The sequence below is a fragment of the Mauremys mutica genome, chromosome 21, assembly GCF_020497125.1.
Source record: "Mauremys mutica isolate MM-2020 ecotype Southern chromosome 21, ASM2049712v1, whole genome shotgun sequence".
NCBI lineage: Eukaryota > Metazoa > Chordata > Testudines > Geoemydidae > Mauremys > Mauremys mutica.
In genome coordinates this window covers 3,381,097-3,405,826 of record NC_059092.1, presented here as the reverse complement: position 1 = coordinate 3,405,826, position 24,730 = coordinate 3,381,097, and the positions used below count along the sequence as shown (strand labels likewise).

Below are 24,730 nucleotides of genomic sequence, written 5' to 3'. Positions count from 1 at the left end.
CCTCATTATTACTCATCTGTAGTCTGGATTTGCATTAGTCTTCATCATTGTACCTGTCAAATCTGGCATTTTTTGCTCTGTATGTTTCAGTGAATGTTATTCAACCTGCCACTTGCTAAGTTACACGCACGTTGCTGGTTTTGAGGGTTGGTATGGCTACACTTGCAAATTTGCAGCGCTGCAGCAGGGTGTGAAAAAACACCTTCTGCAGCACTGCAAATTGCGGCGCTACAAAGCGCCAGTGTAGTCAAAGCCCCAGCGCTGGGAGCGCGGCTCCCAGCGCTGTCCGTTATTCCCCACAGGGAGGTGGAGTATGGACAGCGCTGGGAGAGCTTTCTCCCAGCGCTGGCGCTTTGACTACACTTAGCGCTTCAAAGCGCTGCCGCGGCAGCGCTTTGAAGCGCTAATGTAGCCATAGCCTTGTCTCATGGCAGTGGAGAGTGCTGCAATGGGTGTGAAGGAAGTAGTTGTGGTTACTCCATGTGTTTCCTCTTCAGATTGTGTGTGTGTATCTGAAAGTGTGCCGGGACATTTGTGCGTCCCATATTGTGTGTGTGTCTGTATGTGCCTGTGAGAATATACTTGGGTCTGGGTGAGAGATGCAAGTGTGCATGCATGTTTATGTGTGTAGAGATGAACTCTCTGTGTGTGTGTGTGAGTGTGTCTGTATGTGCCTGTGAGTGTGTGTGAGAATATACATGGTTCTGGGTGAAAGATGCAAGTGTGCACGTTCATGTGTGTGTAGGGATGCATTTTGTGCGTGTGTGTATGTGTCTGTAGGGATGAATTCTGTGCGTGTGTGTGTGTGTGTTTCTGGATGAATGAAGGCACACATGCCTTTCTATAGCTTTGAATGCAGCATGTTTAAACTTAATTAACCAAGTTATACGACAGCAATGTTTTTGCCTTATTGGCTGGTGTACTCACTCAGACACTGTAATGGGATCTTTCTCTAACTTTATTTTCAGAAAATTTTGCATTGTGAAGAGACAGAAATTACCATTTTCATTGCTTAATGCCACGGTATTGTAAGGAGATACCAGTAATGCACTCTTCAAATGAGGATGATATCATTATGCAAGCAGCTTTGGAAGGAGAAACATATTTACTAACTCTGGGCTTAATAATGCATCCCTTTCCCAACTGCTCCTTTGCTATTACTTTATTTGTCTCCATCCTCCTGTTTTCTTCTTGTCATTAGCCTACAAAGAAGAGAGTTCTGTTAGGGTGGCTTGTCTCTCAGATCAGGTTTTTCTCTAATGCCACTATGGAGGCTAATTTACTAGCTCTAGCCTTTTGCAGGGAGTCCTTATTGGTGGTCCATAGAGAGCTTGTCAGTCATGTGGTGTTGGCTTCTCCTTGTTTTCAGTTCCTATGTCACATGAAATGATAGCTACATACCCCTCTAACGTCACTTTTCCATGTAAGCCAGTCACTGCTATAGTTTCTACACAAACGTGAATGTGTGAGGAGGAGGCCTACGCAATTGGGAATGGGTAGAGAGATGCTCTGTGATACAATCTTTCTATGAAGAGGTGGTCTAGACTGTGAAAAAGTTTTGGAACCCGAGTTCCAGCCTGTGCAACCTGTAAAAAGCTGCATTGCTGCAAAACAACATTCTTTGCGCTCCTTGCTTTGCAGGAAGAAACTAATTGTCCCTCTTTCTGAGCATGTCAGTGTCAAGAAGTCCATACAGCTCAATGGAGTTCATGTTTGAGATGCATTCTTATGTTAACTCAGCTGAATGTGATTCATGCTTTATATATTTTAAATAGTTTTAGGGTGAAAACTGCCTGCAGTTAATGGATGCAGGCCGAGTCTCTAACATCTTCTGAGATCTTCCTGATTTAGATGGATGGGTCCCAGTCTGCCAGACAATCAAAGCTAGTCTCCTGGAGAGGTTTTAATAGAGATAGATACTAGCAGGCTTCAAACAGTTTGAACTTTTGGTGTATAATATGGCTCAATTGCAAATAAAACAAAATAAAAACCCAGCACACGTCTAAGTGATGGAAAACGTGCATTGATTTTGAAAAGCTGAGAAGTTCAGTTTGCAAGGCCTCCATAAAAAAATCCTCTGGTGTCAAGGGGAATTTTTTGTTATTATAACTTTTAAAATAAAGGTTAAATAGAGCATATGAGAGACAGGGAATGAATATCATGTGGGCCCTCAACCTCTTCTTCCCCAGATACGCCTCTCAGATCACAGAACTTATTGAGACACTCATGACTTATAGGACTCTGAAATATTAGATATTTTAGCTCCCCATTGCCACCCCTCCCTCCACTCCCGTTTTGCTGCTGTGAAAATGACCTGGCATAACAGTGACAAGAGAGTGAAGGGAACATTAAAGGGAGAGTGGAGATAAGGGGGAAAAAAAAGGAAAATGGTTAAAAGAAGCAGGAAGCCAGAGAGAGAAGATATAGGACAGCAAAGTGGTTCAAAATGGAAGGGTTGTAATTTATGTTGACATTAATCATGTATTATTCAATTGGAGTAAAAATAAACCTTATTAACTAAGAAAATAGACCTCCCTTTTCAAGCCCACACTGAAACATAATTGCAATAATCTTGAAAATCATAAATGTTGCTCAAACATCTCACCCTGTATGCTAAGAACAGGGCCGCCCAGAGGATTCCGGGGGCCCGGGGTCTTCGGCGGCGGGGGGCCCTTCCGTTCCGGGACCCGCCGCCGAAGTGCCCCGAAGACCCGCGGCGGGAGCCCCCCGCCGCCGAATTACCGCCGAAGCGGGACCTGCCGCTGAAGTGCAGCCCGGTCTTTGGCGGTAATTCGGCGGGGGGGGTCCCCGCCGCGGGTCTTCGGGGCACTTCGGCGGCGGGTCCCGGAACGGAAGGGGCCCCCCGCTGCCGAAGACAGGGCTGCGCTTCGGCGGCGGGTCCCGCTTCCCCCCCGCCCCGGCCCCAGCCTCTTACCCCCGGCTCCCTCCTCACCCTGAGTCTCAGCGCCTCGCCGGAACAGCCGCAGCGTGTGGCCGGCGGGGCCTGAGCTCCATCCCGCTCAGAGCCGCGTGGGGAGGGGGCGGGGCTGGGAGCTCCACGCCGAGCGGGAGCTGAGCTCAGCCCGGAGCTCCCAGCCCCGCCCCCTCCCCACGCGGCTCGGAGCGGGGCGGGGCTCAGGGGCCCCGGCGGAGACTCGGCGCTTGATGCGCTGAGGCTCCAGGAGAGGGGCGGAGGCGGGAGCCTCCGCTGTTCTCTTGGGGGCCCCTGCGGAGCCCGGGGCCCATGGCAAATTGCCCCCTTTGCCCCCCCCTCTGGGCGGCCCTGGCTAAGAATCAGATCCTCTCAGGGCAGAATTGTATGAACAGGCACTTGCAGCTAATGTTCTGATTCCTCACATGTCACCACTCTGTCTAAACTACAAACATTTTTAGCCACTGCACATGCAGGATAAAGTGCCAGAATGAAATGAATTGTCAAAGAAGCCAGATATTGGCCCTTTTTTGTTTTTAACCTCTGTTAAAAATACCTTTCACCCCCCCGCCCCAAAGGATCTCAGTACACTTTGCAAACTATATACAAATGGGTCAGTTCATCCACTACTGAAATGCAGTCACCTCTGGGTTGTAATGTGGCAGCTGTTTAATCAGTGCACAGAACCTCTATATAATAGTTAGGAGAGGAAATGATGAAAAAGACTATTTATCTGAAACTGCAGTGAGAATTTTAGGGAAGCAGAATGTAATTAGATAACCTGGAATTTGCCCAGGACATCTGGGTTAAACATTTCTATTGTGAAAAGTGCCATGGGATTCGAAGATAATATAAGGCCAACTCTTTGGTTTTATGTCTCATTTGAAACAGCACAGTTTCCCCAACATTATGCTGTTGCATTGGGTGAATACTAAGAGGGAAGAATGCCACCGACTGCACCCTCCAAATCACTTCCTGACACACCCGGGCATTCTTTGGCAGTAGCTCATCTGAGTACTGATCTATCCTAACCTCATCTTGTTTTGTTTATGAGGTTCTATGGTTTCACTTTGTAGACGACAATCTGCTGTAGATCGTTTAGTGACTACCAGAGTTGTTGGTAATTTGAGAGATGTGCAGCATTGCTCAGGAAGCATGTAGCCATTGATGGACACCTGAGAAAAAGCAGAGAGAATTTTCTCTTCCTGTTTGCCTACTTAGACAATTCAGAGAAGAGTTTATCTGCTACCTAAATTACATGACATTGGAAGTCACACCTCTGAAGGGCAGTGGTTATTTATTTCCTCAGGCAAAGGGCTGGTTTTGCCAGCCCAATAACCTTTTTGGAAGTCCTTGTGCATGTTCTGCAGGTTCGTGCTGCTGTTTGAAAATTTGGCCTTTAGTCTGGAACTAATGACAGCTGTGAAAACTGATAAAAATGCTTATGTGGGCTTGTGTGCCATTAGAAACTTGAAGCCCTATGCAGATTCAGTGGGAGCTCAGTTTCCAGTAAACCCAAGGTTGATTTATGGTTCAGTGATGTAGCCCTGTGAAATTCGCATTTGTAACTAGGATTTGCTTTGAAGTGTTGAAATTCAACGTGAAACTCCTGGGTTCACAACACATGAATTTAAACAGATTAATAGGGCAGCGGTGAACCCCCTGAAACTGCTAATGACACAATTACAGGTGCTACCATACAATTTTTAATGCCTGAGGTTAATTCTTTTCTCCCTGTACCAACAGGAGACCACTAAACAAATTGCATTGCTGCAGTAAGATCAAGGACTCCACTCAGTCTGTTCTGGGCACTGGTTAGAAAGTTGGCTTAGAATAAGTGGTTTTATTAAAATAAAACTGGGATGGAATCTTGATTCTGCCTACAAAAGAGTGGAGAACGAATTACAAAGAAAATGAGAGCCAGGATTGTCAACTCCAGGCATTCACTAATCATGCATCAGCCATCACCCTCCTCCCAAATAATGAGATTTAAAAAGGTAATAAATGTTGGGTTCTTTTTATTTCCCTTCTGGTTTCCGGGCCCTCAGGGTGCACTCAGGACAATTTTTCAAGCTTTTCTCTGCAACCATTAGGCACGTTGTTTATGCAGGAATCTCAGCTTTAATTTTGTTTAATCATCTGACTCCAGGAGCTGGGGTTTTGAGAAAAAAAATCAAGTGTCATGAGACTTGTGCAAATCCGAAGAAGCCGCCTCTTGAAACTGATTCAGTGATTCCATTTCTTTCCAGTTTTGCCAACTCTCAAGATTTTATCACAATTTATGTTTTTGTTACATAATTGGTATCAGATTGTAAAATTTTCCACTGAACCTTTAAAAACAAATCTCATAAACAAATAAATCCAAAATGAAATGATCTGCATCTTGTTTTTTTTTAAACACTGGGCATAGATACAGCTGTCACTTGCACTGCATTCCATGTGCATAGGGAAATATGATTTGAGCCAGCTCTATATATGTACATGAAATATGTTTTAATTGAGTGGTTATTTTCTTGATGATCCTTCAGATCCCAGAGGAGGAACATACTCCAAGCAGCATTGCTCAAAGTGTGATTAGCAAGTACAGTGTTTCCTTAAGTGTGGAGACAGTCCTGAAAACAGTTGCAAGGGGAATCAACAAAAACTTAGCACTCATCACCTCAGGTGAACGTGGGTGGATATATAGTTTGCTTTTTCTGTGGCAATATTTGTTTAAGAACATAAGAACTCAGAGCGTAGTCTAATGGTGAGATCCATGGGATCAAATTCAGCTGACATTGACACTGGTGGAAACGAATAACTTCCAATGACTTTGCCTGCAGGTAAATTCTTGGTGTTACTAAGAGGACAGTTTTGCCCATGGACTGGGAAGTGGGATTTCTGGGTTTGGTTTTTGCCTTGTTTTTTGACCTTGGACAAGCCACTCTCAGTGACTCAATTTCCCCAGCTGTAATGCCCAAGAAAGATTACGGAGGTGTGAAAATATTGTCATCATCCCATGGCTGAAGGGGCTCTTCTGTTGCAGATTAAAAGCAGCAGAAAGTCTGTGTAGTGAGCACGTTAGTAAAAAATACCAGATCTATAAGAGGCAGCTAATGGAGCTGAAACTTGTCAATAGAAGGATATTAATATATTGCTTCCCTGATTTGTTTGCTGTGATGTTAATAACAGGAACACTACATTTATTTTAATAGGCAAAACTCAAGGGACAAGCACTAAATAGCTCTGTGGTTTCCCCACTTCAGGAAAAACTAAATCACAAACCCAAAATCACTAGGGATTTGCTGTTTCTGCTACTCACGAGCCATCCGTGCAATTACAGCACTAAACCTTTTTACTGGCAGACAAAACCATTTCCTTTAGTCCAAAAAACCAAAAATACCCTCCCTCCCCACCACACACATCTGCTCTGCTGATTTGCGGAGCTGACTCTGATTTCAATTCCAGATCAAATCCTTCAGACTCCAGGGCCGCCCAGAGGATTCCGGGGGCCTGGGGTCTTCGGTGGCAGGGGGCCCTTCCGTTCCTGGACCCGGCGGAAGTGCCCCGAAGACCCGCGGCGGCCCCCCCCGCCACCGAATTACCGCCGAAACGGGACCTGCCGCCGAAGTGCAGCCCAGTCTTCGGCGGTAATTCGGTGGCGGGGGGCCCCCACCGCGGGTCTTCGGGGCACTTCGGCGACAGGTCCCTGAACGGAAGGGCCCCCCGCCACCGAATTACCGCCGAAGACCGGGCTGCACTTTGGCGGCGGGTCCCACTTCGGTGGTAATTCGCCAGTGGGGGGGTCCTTCCGCCCCGGAGCGGAAGGACCCCCCGCCGGCGAAGACCGGGAGTGGAAGAAGCTCCTGGGCCCGGCCCCGCAAGAGTTTTCTGGGCCCCCCGGAGCGAGTGAAGGACCCCGCTCCAGGGGCCCCGAAAAACTCTCGTGGGGGCCCCTCTGGGGCTTGGGGCCTGGGGCAAATTGCCCCTCTTGCCCCCCCCTCTGGGCAGCCCTGTCAGACTCTGAAGAGACTGCTTGGGAAAGGGGAGATATGCTGACCTGAAAGAAGGCATCTCCCTGTGCTTTTTCTCATTGTTAGGAGCTCCCTTCAACATACACTGCAAATAAGTGAGATTGGGGGAAGTAAATCCCATTGATTTATTTACACGTGTAAGACCATTGTGCTGGATGCTTTCACACTAATAAAAGCCTCACAATATCCAATCATGTTATTCATCCAATCCAGTGCAATAGATTGCCCATTGTACCTGCGGTAATGAACACCCTCCAATTACTCTCCGTGAAAATCAGTGTCTCCTCCTCAAATCTCAACAAAAATATCCCCTGTCTATTAGCACACACAGAGTATGAGGACAAAGTAATTGCTAAGCAGGGAAGCAGATTCCTGTCCAATCAGCCTGGCTGCATGTTCATTTGCTGCATTATTCAGAGCCTGTAAAAAGTTTTATGAGAAGAGGAAGCCAGTTTACAAGTGCTGCTGGGTTCAGAGCGTTTCCCTGCAGAGTCAGCAGTACTGGTTGTGGAGCTCATCTCTTGCTCTGTCTAGCCTGGGCTGAGGCTGCACACCAGGTGTTGTTTGAGGGGGTGGAGGTTGTTTGTTGTATGCACAAAGCTGAACTAAGCAATGGGGCTAGGACTGTGATCCTGCAATTTCTTGCCAACTGGTGGAGTGCTGTGCCTGGAAAGATGCAGCTGGCAGCCCTGGGGCTTAAATTCCTCTTCTCATACTTGGAGGCATTTTTTCCAGGTCAGAGGTGAGGCAGGCACACTGGTAGGGTGTGGGCAGGAGGGGAATTTGCCCAGCTCCTGCCGTCACTGGCCCTGTTCTGTGGATAAATAAATGACTTCCATCTCCTCCAGGGCTGCTGTGAATTCTCTGAAAAATCCTATTACAGCTGAAATAAATGGCCCTGGGAAAAGGGATGTGTTTTTAGAGCAGTTTAAGGACTCTGGGGGTTTTCCTGGGCCCCTGAAGCACTGGAGTTTCAAATGAGACCAAGGCCTTGTTCAAAGTTTCTTTGACCATCAGGGCAAACAATACCAAAATCACGTGCCAAACACAGCCCCCTCACCTGCTCAGCCCATGCTCACTTGGGTGGGTTTTCTGTAATCCAAAGGTGTCTTGTCTGTGGGGGGAGTGAATTTTAACAACAAATACTTGCTCTTTAATTACCAATCACTCCTCTTTGCTCGATGTGATCATCTGACATCACAACCTGTTGCCATGGAGATGAATGTGACAGCATAAGCCCGCAAGCATGACTTTTCTGTGTTTTACAAGCAAGGGCTACTGATGATGAGTCGCTGCGCACAGAGAGAGGGGCGTGAAGCCCAGTGGCCTTGCTGTGAAACAGCATTTAGCTGAAACCTGGAGAAGGGGCATATCTGAGGCTCCCTGAGTGCTGCACAAACAAGTTATTTGTTAGCAGCAGTGGGGAGGGGAAATTAAAACCACTGCTAATTTACTTTTAATGGACCCGGTGAGCATCAGCTGTGGATAGGCCCAAAATGAATATGGAAAATAGCACAGTAAGCTGGAGAGCGCTGATTGCGTTTGCATTGGGGGCACAATGTCTGAGACCATTTATTTCTCTAGATACTAAGTAATAATTAATGCTGAGCCTAAAGAGTATGGTGATGCTGCTAATTTGGTTCATATTATGATCGCTCGCTGGTTTCCAGCACTGTTGTTTTAATGGGAAACACAGGAGTGCCGACAATTTCTCCCAGATACAAGCCGGGAAGGCTCACAGTATGTAATCAGTTTATTGCTGAAGATTACCCTGAGATAGATTGGGTCTGACCTGAGGTGAGGCTCAGCCAGCAGAGTGCAAATCTGTCTGTGAACGGCACCGAGAGACAGCAAACATGAGGATAGATGGGCCAATCAGGCCTTCAGATATTTTTATCAGCAACATAACACCTCTCCCCAGGTCTGCAGTTTAGAACCCTTCCTGGCATTTGTAGCACAAATAATGAAATAGTCTTGTAAGTAGCAACAAATGGGCTGAAATTAATGCAGTGGCAAGACCTGGGTATTTTTCTGATGTATTGGCCTTTGACTCACCCCAGAATCATATTCTCTGAAGCAGTTTAGCTAGAAGAAAAGCATTAAAAAAAAATGAACGGCAGGATATAATCCTGGTGTTTCATCTCCCTGTTAGACAGAAGAATGTTCTGTGCATTTGTAAGTTTGGAGGTGTTTTAGGGACAGGGGTTGACATAGCTTTCGCCTAAATCCTCAGCGGGTGTAAAGGGGCTCAGCGCTGGTGGAGTCACTAATTTATACCAGCAGAGGCGTTGGGCCCTTTGACTTGGCACAACTAGGCCTCATTGACCAAGGAATCCGATTCCTGTGCTGAGGATTGAATTCTGATTAGCAGCTAGAGGCGCCGGGGGCAAGCAGCTGTGGAGAGCGTGTGCCCCGGCAGTGTCTCCTTCACTAATTCTACCTGGGCTGCATGCTTCAGGGAGCACTGGAGGCGATGCCTGGCTCCACTGCTGGGGTCTCTGGGCATTCCCCATCCCCAGCACTTCAGTCCAGGGTGTGCTAGTGCCTGCAATCATCTGACTCCTGCCTGGGAGGGCTGGAGGCAAAGACATTCCAGAATCTTGCCTTACTTTAATAGGCAGGCTCAGACGTAGCAATGGGTGAACCAGCTTGGAAATGATAACAGTGGGGCCATTCCCAGCCCCCCCGATCCAGGAGTTGCTGAAACGCTCTGTTTTTGTCACCATTGTTTTTCATTTTCATGATGCCTTCAAGCCTCCGGGCTCTGACCAGGACCAGGAGTGGAAACACCAGGTGCTCCCGCTCTTCATCCGCTCTTGTGCTGTTTCCAGGAGGCACCAGCAATCTTTGTGAAAAGCCCATGCTCGTGAACTCTCCAGCCTGAGTCTGCAGACGTGAGAGATCTGAGCAGTTCAGAGAAGCAGCTGAAATTGTCTGAGCTGCCCAGGAGCTTGGGTCTTTTGAGGGCCCAGGTCTATCGCTGCAACACTAAGGAGAGAGAGACTGGTGAATCACCAGCAGTCGTTCCCGCAGCATTGGAGTTTTCCTTGTGCATTTGCCATCCCAGTCCAAGCCTGCGTAGGATTATGACATCTGATGCATTCACTGCACAAGCTGGAGGGGCTGCAGACAATGTTGTCAAATCCGGAGCAGCCAGCAATGCAATAAACCAGAGCTGAGTTCCCTATTAAAAACACACTCTCATTCAATAAACCATTTCAGCTCAGCATTTCTTTCTGACCCACACTCATCTTTCAGAGAAGAATCATACCTTTGGGCCCAGTCTAATGATCTCAGCAGCACCATTTCACAGGTGAGAGATATTTTATGCATTCCAGGAGCACAGAGGAGATTGTAGCTCCCACAGACATAAGACGGTTTTAGATCTGACATACTTTCCAACACTATTGTTTAATCTGGCTTTAGCAGACTGACCTCCCAACATGGATCTCAAATCGCTGCTATGTTGAATTGAGGTCACACCAGATTGACCCTGGCGCTTTCCACATGTAGGACTGGGGGCCTGTTTGTGTTTATTCAGAACCCTACCTCCCTTCCACCAAAGTCTGGGGGGAAAATCGATTTTGTTCTTTTTCTGTTTTTAAGTATTTCACTCACAACATCTAAGACGCAGCTCATCAGATCATATTATCCCAGTATAAAACAAACCTTCCCTGACTTGTGGTGAGATTTAGGATTGATTTTAAAGTGTTATTACTGACTTATGAGGCTTTAAATAATATTGGAACCCTCATAACTTTCAAATCTACTTTCCTTTAATATCCCTGATCAGTTTTTTAGATCTAAGTCTGGAGATTTATAGGGATGCCCTGAATATAATTTAGAGTCATTTGTGGCTTTTGTTTTTAGCATTTATGCTCCTACTTTTTGGAAGCGTTTCTTACTTCACACTGTAGGGAATTGGAATTGGGTTTAGTTTTAAAACTAAGTTAAAGGATCAGCAATGTTTTCCACTGGGCTGAAGCATACTGTGTCTTAGGGACGTGCCATGCAAAGAAGTGATATTATTACTAAGTAATGCAATTTTAGCTAAATAAAAAATAAAGTAAAAACAATTGAAATTTCCAATTATTTATTGAAAAGGCAGGATTTGAATTGCTCTAGCGTGAGGCCATAGAGTCTTAGATCAGTGTTATATACAAACAGGCCCTCACAAAGAGATGTCCCTTTTCGTCTGCCAAGTGGCTTACACACATGAGTCGTCATGGCCCCCTCTTCTATATGTCAGTATGAGTCATATTTTCCAGCAAGGTGGAGAGGTTTGGTGCTTTAAGCCCCTTTCACTTCCTTCATGTGCCTTGTGCCACTCCCCAGATGTGAGTCAGGCTGCTCTAACCTCTGCTCCTCCCACAGCCTCCAGGAGTCTGAGATTGCTGTGGCATCAGGGAGCCCCAGTCCCATGCTGCTTCCCATGGCCATGCCCCCTGCACTGACCTCAGGTGTTGGTGGGAATTCTCCAGTGGCCAGCAAAGCAGCCCCTAGAGCAGCTTTGCACCTGTGGAATGGCACTTGGCTGCCCTGACACACCGGCTGCCCTGGCCTCTGACATTTCCCCTTTCCTGTAGCAGCGGTTCTGAGTGTTCCATTACAGAGACACGGCTCCAGCATCATCTTGCTGTTAAACAGTTTAATCGGCATTCAGTAAATTTTGTTAGACAGCAGCATAACTGCTTATAATTCACTACTGAAGATGTATTGAGAGCTGCTGGCTGTAAAACAATCCATAGCCATAGACATCCTGTTAGTAAAGGTTCCTTTTGTGTCTTTCATGGTTGCTAGGCTAAGAAATGAAAAGGCACTAAAAGCTGCCTTGCTCCATAAAGAAAGCCATCAAGGGTTTATAATAAAGCACCAAGGATTCCATATTGCATTTAACCTTCAATTAGCAGGCAATAAATACATTGCACAGAGTGGCCGGGTGCAAGAGGGCCACGTGTAGGTGTTATAGGCCTGCCCTGTGCTCAGACTTCACGGATACAGGTCACTCCCCTTTCACCTGTCGGACTGAGACCAGCGCACACGTCAAAGCATTTGGGTGGCTTCACACAGCTGAGGGGACACCCCAAACCAGCACATATAATTTGGGGGAGCTGTCATTCTCTGCTCCAGGAAGGGCCTCGTCTGAGAAGGGAGATGAGCCACCCCTCACTCCCCTGAGGTGGCTGACTCCCCAGGGTGAAAGGCACCGGTGAGGGATGCCTACATGCTGACCAGGAGGATTCCAGTCAGTACGGAAAGCAGAGGCCCTAATTAAAAATAAAATCTAAGCCCGGCATAGGGCACCCTTAGAGTCAAGCCAGGTTTGCTTTAGATAAATCCCGCTACCCCCCTTGTCGTTGTGTTCCCTCTACCGCCCATTAGTGATGGTAGCACCTGCCTTTAGACAGTGCTTTGGGGCTCCAGCTCAGCTCACAGCCACGGGGCAAGAGACTGTTCTTGCTGCAAAGGACTAACAATCTCAGTGGTGTGAGCAATCCTTGAGGGGGCCATTTAGGGATCTGGGGCAAAAAAAACCCAACACCCCCCCCCCATCCTGTCAGGGACAGTACTTGGTCCTGCTAGTGAAGGCAGGGGACTGGACTGGATGACCTTTCAAGGTCCCTTCTAGTTCTATGAGATAGGTCTATCTCCATATATTTATTTAAAGGGGGGAGGGGCCATTATAATTAGAGCTGGGCAGAAAATGAGATGATTCTTTTGCTATCCCCCCCGCCGATTCTCTATTCAGAAGTTTTGCGGCCTGCTCTAATTATGCTCTACATTTTATAGACAGGATAGGGAGACCCAGAGAAACTAGGAGACTGGCTCCGGGAGTCCATGACAGAGCTGGGAACAGAGCCCAGATTTCCTGAGTCTCACTCCAGCACCTCACCCACAAGACCACCCTTCCCACCAATAGCGGCAAGAAGGAATGCTGCAAATCCAGGGAAGACGTGAATGATCTAAGGGGGATGGCACTGTAATGTGCACAGATGAACCAACCCCAGAGCTGTCACTGACTGGGCCCCCGTGTTCGTCGTCTCCATGAAGAGGTGGCTCCAGTCTAGCAGGCTAAAGGCATTTTGGGCAGGAAAGGGGAGGGATGAAGTCTGCCCTGCTGTTGCTGTCTGAGCTGCGCCTGCTCTGTGGAGAAAGGGCCATTAGTCCGGCACCTTCCTGCCCAGCTAGATTGCTTGTGCAGGCCAAAGAAAAATAGTAGTAGTAATACAATAAGGTAATAATTGGCGAGACTTCCAATGGGAGTTAGTGCCTAACCTGCTTTGGTGCTTTCGTAAATCCCCTTAGGTGCCTATCTGCAACATTAGGAGCCTAAATACGTTAGCAAATCTGGCCCCACCTCCCAAGCGGGAGGATTGTCTGTGCTGATGATCTCTCTCTAGCCTCCTCTAACAACCATTTCCCCATTTCTTTCTGACAATGTTTACCAGGAAAATTAAAGTCGTAGGTCCCCGCCCTGCAACTTGTGCACACGTACAGCTTCAGTGGCTGGTGAACCGCGGCCTCTGTGTCCTACTGGTGGTACCCACACCGTAACTAGGGGGCACTAGGAAGAGATGTGATCCTGGAAAGCAAACGTGAAGAATTAAATGATAAAATAAATATTGTGTTTAACCATCCAAAAAATACTGAGAAGATGTTGGGTTCCACTGAGGTTAACATTGAGATGTATTGACCTTTAGGTCGGTATATATAAGAAGTAATTCTTCCACTCTACTCCATGCTGATTAGGCCTCAGCTGGAGTATTGTGTCCAGTTCTGGGTGCCACATTTCAGGAAGGATGTGGACAAATTGGAGAAAGTCCAGAGAAGAGCAACAAAAATGATTAAAGGTCTAGAAAACATGACCTAAGATTGAAAAATTTGGTTTTTTTTTAGTGTGGAGAAGAGAAGACTGAGAAGGGACGTGATAATAGTTTCCAAGTAGATAAAAGATTGTTACAAGGAGAAGGGAGAAAAAATGTTCTCTTTATTCTCTGAGGATAGGACAAGAAGCAATGGGCTTAAATTGCAGCAAGGGAGGTTTAGGCTGGCCATTAGGAAAAACTTCCTAACTGTCAGGGTGGTTAAGCACTGGAATAAATTGCCTGGGGAGGTTGTGGAATCTCCATCATTGGAGATGTTTAAGAGCAGGTTAGACAAACACCCGGGATGGGTGGTCTAGAGCAGTGGTTCTCAAACTAGGGCAGCCCCTTGTTCAGGGAAAGCCCCTGGTGGGCTGGCTGGTTTGTTTACCTGCCGCATCCACAGGTTCAGCTGATCGCGGCTTCCGCTGGCCACGGTTCGCTGCTCCAGGCCAATGGGAGCTGCTGGAAGCGGCGCAGGCCGAGGGATGTGCTGGCCGCCCTTCCCGCAGCCCTCATTGGCCTGGGACGGCGAACCACGACCAGTGGGAGCCGCGATTGGCTGAACCTGCGGACACAGCAGGTAAACAAACCAGCCAGCCCACCAGGGGCTTTCCCTGCACAAGTGGCATCCCGACTTTGAGAAGCACTGGTCTAGATAATACTTAGTCTTGCCATGAGTGCAGGGGACTGTACTAGATGACCTCTTGAGGTCCCTTCCAATCCTATGAGTCTAAGATTTTATGATTTTCCTTGAAGGAAAATAAGTCTTGAAGTTCATTGAAAGATGATGTCAGGATGTATTGTGAATGTTTTCATTAGAAACACAGAGAAAATTTCCATTACGGTTATGGATCTCTGCTTTGTTAAATGCTCAAAAGTGGGGAGAACTTTAGAAAATTGATACATACCTGAGGAGCCAGTCCAGATAAGGACATAGGTCGGGAAGGAATCTCCCCCGGCATAGAGTCCTGTCCCTTGCCAATGCAGGCAATCCCATTCTATAATCCCATTTGTACATTTATCAGGCTCCATCTTAAAACTAGTCAGGTTGTTTGTCCCACTAAGAGATGAAGCATTTGAATAAGCCAGCTCGTTAGTCAATATTATTCCAGTTCTCAGTATTAATGACTTTTGAGAAGGTCAGCATATGAATAGAAACTTGCTGACACATCACATGACTGTGGCCAGCCAACTATGAATATGCAGGTATGAAATTATGTTAATAAAACAATAATTACATGCAGTATGCCCTGGGGAGATGGCAATGCAATGCAATGCAATCTTTTCAGGGAAAGAATCATAGCAGAACTTATTATTTCCCAATGATATTATGAAACAGCGATGAGAGATTAAAGCCACGGCACCACCACAGAGTAGTTTTCTGGTCTCATTTCCACTACAGCTCAAAACTCTGTTCGCAGGACCCAGTACCTTGGATGGATCTGGAATCTGATTTACAAGTTATCATCCAAGAAGCAATTATTTTTTAAAGGGTTGAATGTTTTAATGCCAAATGATGTTTTAGTTCAAGGATGGCACCTCCTTTCTTGCCTTGTTATTACATAGTGTTAGAGGCATTTTTTTTGGCTTAAAACTTTATATGTGTTAAAGAGAGAAATTTGCGTACAGTCAGTTCACTTTGGGAAGTAATAGTCTGCAATCACTAACATGTGATTAATATGTATTATTATTATTCATCTTGGGAAGCCAGTAAGTATCACTCTCCCATTGTACAGCAGAGCAAATGGAGGCACGGGAGGCCTGATCTTGTTCCATTGTAATCTATGGGATTTTTGCCATTGACAGCAATAGCAATAGGAACAGGCCCAGATCATGGTAGCCTTCCCTGTGGGGAGTAGCATTTTACACAGTTAAAAGATACACTTCTCCTGGAGTAAGGTGCTAGTCACTGCGAGTAAAGGAATCACAATCTGGCCCTGTGTGACTTGGTTAAGTGAGTTAGAAAATCAAATCAAATCAAAAAGGATCTTTTACTTGATAATGGGAACAGGTCACATGTGGAATGTTTATTTTAAAGGAACTGGACTGCCAGAATGTTGACCCTTAACCTATGTAACCTTTCGTTTCACCTATTTTGTCTGTGTCTGATTGAAGGCCCAATTTTGCAAAAACCTTCATCATGTGACAGATTCGTATTCACACGGATAAGGGTTACTAGAAGGAGTGGGTGCCTGCAGGGCTGGGTTGTAATTTTGCATGGTTCTAGGCATATTGCGGTTGCCTTTCCTGAATACAATCACATGGCAGCATTGCAATGTGCGGATGGATTTTGTATTCATGCATTTGTCTCCATACACTTCAGATTAACTGCTGAAGGGTTTGTTTGCTTTTGGATCACAGTTATATCAGAGAACTAATTACAAAGGGCTAATTAATACCCCTGAAGTAGAAACAAAAAAGGCTTGTACCTATGTATATTATTAAGTTCATAATATTGATGGCATTGTGAATAGAGCTGTGAGTAAGCAATGGTACAACATACTTTAGGATGCAACAAATTATAAATCAAGGTATTCAATCTTTAGAAAGCCTACACGTTTAATTATCTAGCAAGACCTTCAGGGAAAAGAATTTAGAACAGTAATTGTCAATTTGTCCTCTATATCCAAGGGCAAATTTAGCATTTAGAGGACAGGGTTTTTTTTTTTGCTTTTCGTAATGCTGATTAGCAAAATGTACTGAAGTCTTCAAAACTAATGATGCTCTTCCCCTCCAGTCTGAGGTGCTGTTGTCTTGGAGAATGTCCTGGATTTCAGAATGATCTTGACTCTAATAATGCTAGGGACTCAACAGATTTAAAAAATCCTCACTTGTAGTAAAGGAAAAAAGCCACTGGAGATATAAATTCAATTTTGACAAAATGGATCTATTGTTGCTATGTTAAATTTTTCCCCGTAGCTGGAACTGAGCCCAGCAGGTCCTAGCGGACAACGGAAATATACCAATCAGGGAACTGCTTCTGCAAATGGGATCTCAGAATCTGCCTGCTCTCTCCTGGGTGAAACTTAACTATGACAAAGTGGGAATTTTCTGTAAGATTTTTATGCCTATGTGTGCCTCAGTTTCCCTCCATACTTTGCATTGCTACCCAGTGATTGCAGAAGGATTAAAAAGCTGCTCTTGGGACAGAGCAGGAAACATTAGATATTGTATCATGTAACTGCATGGAGTGGAATAAGCAGGGTCATTAAAGATAATGGGACCCCCAAGGACTGAACAATTAACACATCTATGGGAATCCCTGGCAGGCAGAACATGAGAACTCAGCACGGGTCTGCGGGGGTTGGATAAGAAAAAATGTGAAAGTCTCGGGCCAGGAGTGTATCCCAATGGGACTTGCTGGGCCAGGCTCCTGGTGTGAAGTGGGAGTGCTGGAGCCCAGAGGCTCAGTCTTGGAGACCTGAGGCTGTGTGCCCTTCCCTTAAGGAAGTGTGGGCCAGCATTGGGGGTTTGACACACTGCCAGGGGTCCTCCAAAGGATTGTTTAAAAGCTGGGGTGTAGCCCAAATCCTGTAGCTCCATGACGCCAGCCAATGGCCATCTATTGTGAAATCCTGATCCCACTGAAGTCAATGGCAACACTCCCATTGACTCCAGTAGGGGAAGGATCTCAGCCTTGAATTGTGTGGGGACTTCCCTCATGTGGATGGTGCCTCCCACTGCCTTCCTAGGTCCCTCACTCGATCAGACTGACTGGCTGTAGAACATCAAGGGCTGGAACGTGTGCAATATAGAAGACGGAAAGCATTCCACTAGCCATGAGGTTAACGAGCGCTAGCTGATCTGTACAAGCGGGGCACCCGTCCCGGGCGGAGCCCTACTGACTTTTGTGGCCATCCGTGTGGGTACAAAGGTCTGACTGTGCAGAGCAGCTTGCAGGACTGAGGCCAGAACAACCCCGAAGAGTGGAGACATTCTGATCTGGATCCAGGTGTGAACTGTGTGTTTCAGGCCCATGCCTGGTACAGAATAGACTGTTGTTTACTGCTGTCCTAAGGGAAAGGTGGTAGCAGTTTTTCTGGACACTCACCCACATTCCACCCCCTGGAGCTTGAAATCAGCTATTATGTCCCTAGATTCTTGGGGAGGACTGATGCATCGTGGATGTAACCTAGCATGGGTCTGGAGGGGAAACAGAACCTAATGAAACAGAGGTTGTGAAGGCTAGGACTATATCAGCATTTAAAAGAGAACTGGATAAATCCATGGAGGTTAAGTCCATTAATGGCTATTAGCCACGATGAGTAAGTAATGGTGTCCCCTGACTCTGTTTGTCAGAGGGTGGAGATGGATGGCAGGAGAGAGATCACTTGACCATTACCTGTTAGGTTCACTCCCTCTGGGGCATCTGGTATTGGCCACTGTCGGAAGACAGGATACTGGGCTGGATGGACCATTGGTCTGACCCAGTATGGCCATTCTTATGCGCAGTCTGGGTTTCTTTGTTCTTGCAGGTGCACAAGCAAGGTTTTTCCTTTTTCATGTCGCACAAGGAAATATAAAAAAATTGGAGAGGCAGCGCTGTCTAGTGGCTAGAGCAGTGTACTGGAAATCAGGACTCCTGGGTTTAGTTCCCATGCCTGTCTTGTGTGACATTAGGAAAGTCACTTACATTTTGTACCCAGCCGCCCTACCTGTCAAATGTGCATAATAGTAATGCTTGCCTGGTGTCTCCTGCGAGCTAATTAACTAACGCCTGTACAGCTCAGTAAAGAATATTAAGTATTAGTCTTTTAAATTACTAAACAAGCCATGATGCAGAGGGATGGACTAGATGACCCATTACATGATACCGTAAATGTCCTGAGGTGCAAACTCCTCTCCTTATCATCTGAATTCAGCCCATGTGCACGACACTGCACCTGTGTAGGAAACCAAAAACATTTTTTTTTGGTGTACATCTTACAATATATTCACTGCAAGTTGTCTTTCTCTTGATAGGATTTTATGTTTATAGCTGCATGACCGTGTACCACATCAACTGTAATAAGACATTTCATGTAGATTGTTGATCAATGGGAATTTACAGAAACTATATATTTAATTTACATCACTGTAATATTGAGTTACTGATACCCTGCAGAATAAATGAGGTTATTTTTTTTGTGATTGCTTCTGCGACGGACTTAAATGAACACATGATTTTCAACAGCAGAAATAACTGTTCCTGCACCAGAAAATGAGAATAGTTCTGTCACTCAAATGCTTCTCCTTCTGTATATCACTCTCCTCATGGCTTGCAAGTCAGACTTCAGATGGCTGAGGATGTTCCCGGGTGCAGTTCTCGAGTCATGCGGGTGAGGTGGGGGAAAGAGGGGAATGCAGCAGTTTCATGCAACCTTCGAGACAGAGGGACTTGTAACTTTGTACTATGAAACTTTTCTCCTTTTTTCCTTTGTCAACTTCTATGGCACCATCACCAGGTTAAATGTCTAATATTTATTCTGGAAAGAAGGTAATAAAACAAACTTGTAGAACAAAACATTGCTGGGAGGATTTTAAAAAAAATTGTGGTGATGGGCAACATTAATAGAGAGCGAGTTTGGATTTTAGCTCACCCTGGGAACTCATCACTCTGCAGTGAGAAACCATCAATAGCAGAGTAGAGCATGAAAAAGCTTTTGCAACAGAACCTGAAACCAGTCAAAAATAGCCAGGCACCTCAAACTCACTTTCTCTGGCTTGTACCTGGTGAGAATCTCCTTCTTTTGTGTGGGGTGGTTTCAGCTGGTGTCTTCACTATGCATTTATGGTTCCATTTAGGCTATGGGGAAACCTGAAGATTTCCTATGGCTGAATCCAAACCAAACCAAGCTTAATGGCTTTGGTTGAGTTTCACCAAGAGTCTCTGGCCTTGTTTTAGCCTGAGACTCAAACCAGCAATCGGGAGGTGTGAATCCCTGGGGACGGAAATCAGCCAAGTGCTCTGCAAAGTGAAATGGGGGCATCCCCCAGTGCTCTGTGTAGAAAGGAAGGCAGAGGTGGGACAAACCCGAAGAAGCAGGTTGCTGGCAACAACCACCAGTGAACTTGAACTAGAATTCCACTTCGCCCACACCTTGTGGATGGCCGCCCAGCAGCCAGGGCTCTTCTGGACTAGCTATGGCGCAAAAGCACCTTGGGAAATGACTAGCCAAGCGGTGGCCACCCTGTGTCACCATGCAGGGGCTGGGTTCAGCAGGTGTGAATGCAGGTAGCTTTCCATCCTGGACCATATGCACACACCCTTCATTGCTGGCACAGAGACGCCCTGAACTAAAGTGGCCCCAGCAGCCTTGTTGCAACGTCCTCCTCCAGTGAAATCTCTTGTCTATGGGAGAAATGGGGGGGAGGGGATGGAATAGCAATTGTTTAAACAAATCGGTACCTAATTTCTTTCATCTTGTTAGTGCACAGCCAAGAAGATTTGTCCTAAGGTAAAGATTGTCCCCATTAAGCTGCTAAAGTCAGTGTATTTATGGGCTATCTGCCGTGCTCCGTAATTGTCAACAGTGCGAGTTACAGCTGGTTAGGGACACCTCGCACACGATTCAGACACTTCTAAGTTGTGAATTTCCAGAGGTTGCAGATTTCTGCCTGCCTTGCCTACTCCTGAAGCGTCCAGCATGTAATGAACAGGTTTCCCGAGCCACAGCTAAGGATCTGGTTAGTAGGATATCAGTTTCCCCTAAAGGAGATGGGGACAATTATGTTCGCTCACTTTCCACCTTTAAAAAAAGTGCAGGAGTCAGATGTTTGTAGGGTCTGACTGCTGCTCAGGGAGAGTGGCACTGGAGCAAGTGGTTCCAGAATCAAAAATCAGTGACGGACCCCAGAGATCTAGCGATATTTTAAAGGCGGTCATCATTTAACAGAGTTACAACAAACGACCCTCATGGGGAAAAGATACAACATGATTTACCCTTCTTTAGAATCTGGAAACTCTTTTTCAGGCCATTTACTCTGAAGTGGCCCCAAAGCTAGTGAACCATCCCCCTGCACTGTCATGACCTGATGCCCCAGAAAGGGGAATAAATGTTTCTTAGGAAAGCACTGGCTTTCTAATCAGAACGAGTTTAGAATTTTGCTCTAAGTGCATTCTTCTAGAGGCCCCATTAGCAAATGAATCCACCTCTCAGCACCCTTCAGGTGGTAGAGTTGCAGGGTGTACATACAAATTAAGGACCTCAAACTGCTGTCATTAAAGGCAAGGGCTTAATGTGCTGCAGTCATCTGCTCCTGACAGGCTTTAATTTATAGATAATGGACATTTTTTACACTCATTACTTGAATGCATCAGTTTCCACTTGACCTGTCTGAGCAAATTCTTGACGGATATTCAACCTCTTTTATAAATGCGGCTTATCCTAGGGCTGAGGAGAAAATTAAACATTAACAAGAAATATAAAATGCAATTTGGGATTTTCATGAGTGGAATAATTCCTAGTTAGAGCAGAGACAGTCAAAAAGTATTGAACTCCCTGCAGGGAGCGAGATGGGGAGACACCTTGTCCAGAATCCATGAAACAGCACAAGGAATTGTGGGAAATCCTTCTGGCACCACCATGCAGTGAGTGGGTTCTGCACCCAGATGCTTCCTGCTCTCGGCCACTTTCCCTGCCCTCTGTGTTAGATTGGCTCTTCTACCGTATGTGGTGTTATTGGAAAATAAAGTCCTGAATGTTATTCTGAGTATATGGAGCTCTAAGAGGTAATGAATTGAGCTGTTTGAAAACTGCAATTTCTGTCCCAGGGGAAATGGTGAGATTTTGAAATTTGGTTTCTTACCAAATTGTGATGAAAAATGGAAATCTTGGAGTTCTTCATGAAACAAAATATTCTGAAAATGTTTAGTTTTCACCTTATCAAAATGTCCAACTTCGATACTATATTATTTAATGCATTTATGTTGTTTTAGCTAGTCCTTTTTTAGTGTATAATTTACAATATAATATAAAAGTCAAACTGTTCCTATTATATATTTGTCACAATGATTGTGAAAACTAAATGTTTCCCCACAGCCCACGCCGCTACCTGCAGCTCCCATTGGCTGGAACAGCCAACTGCCACCACTGGGAGCTGCAGGCGGCCTTGCCTGCGGACGGTCAATGTAAACAAACTGTCTCGTGGCCTGCCAGTGAATTACTCTGACAGGCCATATGCGGCCTGCAGACGGCAGGTTCCCCACCACTGGCATAGATAGTACACTTTTAAAGTTTGCAGACCATCCATACCAAACTGGGAGGGGTTGCAAGTGCTTTGTAGGATAGGATTAAAATTCAAAATCATCTGGACAAACTGGAGAAATGGTGTGAAGTAAATAGGATGAAATTCGATAAGAACAAATGCAAAGTGCTGCACTTAGAAAGGAACAATCAGTTGCACACATACGAAATGGGAAATGACTGCCTAGGAAGGAGTATTGCGGAAAGGGATCTGGGGGTCATAGTGGACCACAAGCGAAATATGAGTCTACAGTGTAACAATGTTGCAAAAAAAGCGAACATCATTCTGGGATATATTAGCAGGAGTGTTGTAAACAAGACACGAGAAGTAATTCATCTGCTCTACTCCGTGGTGATTAGGCCTCAATTGGAGTATTGTGTCCAGTTCTGGGTGCCACATTTCAGGAAGGATGTGGACAAATTGGAGAAAGTCCAGAGAAGAGCAACAAAAATGATTAAAGGTCTGGAAAAGAGAAGACTGAGAGGAGACATGATAACAGTTTCCAAGTACATGAAAGGTTGTTACAAGGAGGAGGGAGAAGAATTGTTCTTCTTAACCTCTGAGGATAGAGGCTTAAATTTGCAGCAAGGGAGGTTTAGGGTGGCCATTAGGAAGAACTTCCTAACAGTCAGGGTGGTTAAGCACTGGAATAAATTGCCTAGGGAGGTTGTGTAATCTCCATCATTGGAGATTTTTAAGAGCAGGTTGGACAAACACCTGTCAGGGATGGTCTAGATAATGCTTAGTCCTGACTTGAGTGCAGGGAACTGGACTAGATGACCTCTTGAGGTCCCTTCCAATCCTACGAGTCTATAATTCTATGATCCTGCCATATTGTAAAGTGAAAGTACCTGAGCTTTGATTACTATTTTTTCCCTTGGCTTTTTTTTAAAGTAGTGAGATGATAAAGAGGATGAAGCTGGCATGGAAAGCTTCCTAGAATGAGCCACATTATTAAAAATGCTCAGTTTAATTCAGATTGATACCGGCTCTTAAGTAGCGGGCTTTCCCTTTTATAATTGAGTTACAGCTCCATCACTGAAGTCAAAACAACATTAGTCACCACCAGTGTTATGAGATGTATGCTGAATTTCTGGGGTTACTGTTAGTGCTTAGAAGCAGCAAATAGAGAAATCTGCTCTCTGCTACCTTGGTATTAGTTCCTGTGGGTACCACACATTGGGACAGAGCTCTGCATGGCAGGTAACACACCACATCCCAGCTCTGGGTGCTCTCACACAACACCCTTTGGACGTTAATGTTCCCTGCCTGCCCTCACTGCTTGGGAGATTCATTCTAATTACCATTACTTCTGACAGCTGCCTCCAGTGTATTTTGAGCTCTTCGTTCGGGATCAAAAAATCACAGCTTTCTCTGAATTGTCCTTTTCTCTCTCTTTTCTTTCATCTGTTTTGACCTGTAGGGAATTATAGGTATCACTTTCCATGCTGAGCTGTGGCACTACCACTGGGTGCAATGAACATTTTGTGTTTGATCTTTCCAGCTAAACAGCTTTCAATCAGGCCAGTACAGGCAGTGGTTGATGTCAGTGGCTCTCAACCTTTTCAGATGAGTGTATCCCTTTCAGGCGTCTGATTTGTCTTGTGTACCCCCAAGTTTCACCTCACTTAAAAACTACTTGCTTTCAATATCAGACATAAAAATACAGAAGTGTCACAGCACACTGTTACTGACAAACTGCTTACATTCTCATTTTTACCATATTATAAAATAAATCAGTTGGACTATAAATATTGTACGTACATTTAAGTGTCTAGTCTATAGAGCAGTATAAACATGTCACTGTCTGTATGAAATTTTAGTTTGTACTGACTTCTCTAGTGCTTCTTCTGTAGCCTGTTGTAAAACTCTTCAAATATCTAGATGAGTTGACCTATCCCCTGGAAAACCTCTGCATCCCCCCCAGGGGTACATGTACCCCTGGTTGAGAACCACTGATCTAGGTAGCGCTCTTCCCCCTGAGTCATTTTGATGCAATTGCCCAAAGTGGCGTGAGGAGGTGTGACCCATCCTGCTGCTCCTCTGGAGTAACTTCTGTACAAACTGAAGCTTTGAACAAAGGACTAATAGACCCATCCAAGCTTTGGATCTGTTCCAGAGGGACTTTACAAGCCAGCAAACTCACCAATAGACTCTGAAGTCATATGTATGTATCTGATGGCTTTGACCTTTTAACAACTCTCTTCTTGTTCTTTTCTTTTCTTTACTTTTCTAATAAAACCTTTAGTTTTAGATACTAAATGACTGGCTGGCAGCATGGTGTTTTGGGTAAGATCCAAACTAGTATTGATCTGGTAATGCAGCTGGCCCTTTGGGGATCAGAAGAATATTTTGTATAGTGAACTGAATTTTAAATTACTCCTCACTTTACTGGACCTATTTTCTGATTGGAAGCCAGAGAACTGGAATGCAATAAAGGGGGCTCTGTGATTTCTTTTCTTTTTCTTTTTCTTTTTTTTTTAAGCTTCTCGGTAACCAATGTGGGGGATCAGGAGTACAGTTTGCGACTGGTTGGTCAATCTAACTGCAGTGTTAACCCCCACTTTTGGGAGAACCTGCTCTTCTTTTTGCAGCCTGCCCTGCCCTTGACATTTTCAGTGAGGGCTTCTCTAGGTACCTCGGGTCATAGGAGGCACTGTGCATTTGGAGGTGCCATCTTTCAGCTGAGATCT

At 45.5% G+C, this 24,730-nt stretch overlaps 1 long non-coding RNA gene across 1 annotated transcript; it reads left to right on the top strand.

Moving 5' to 3' along the window:
* Window positions 1-8,225: 8,225 nt before the first annotated feature.
* On the top strand, window positions 8,226-13,014 carry LOC123354140. The gene is made up of 3 exons (XR_006574629.1): window positions 8,226-8,413; window positions 9,700-10,258; window positions 12,736-13,014. It is a non-coding gene; the product is annotated as an uncharacterized LOC123354140 (long non-coding RNA).
* The last annotated feature ends 11,716 nt before the right edge of the window (window positions 13,015-24,730 follow it).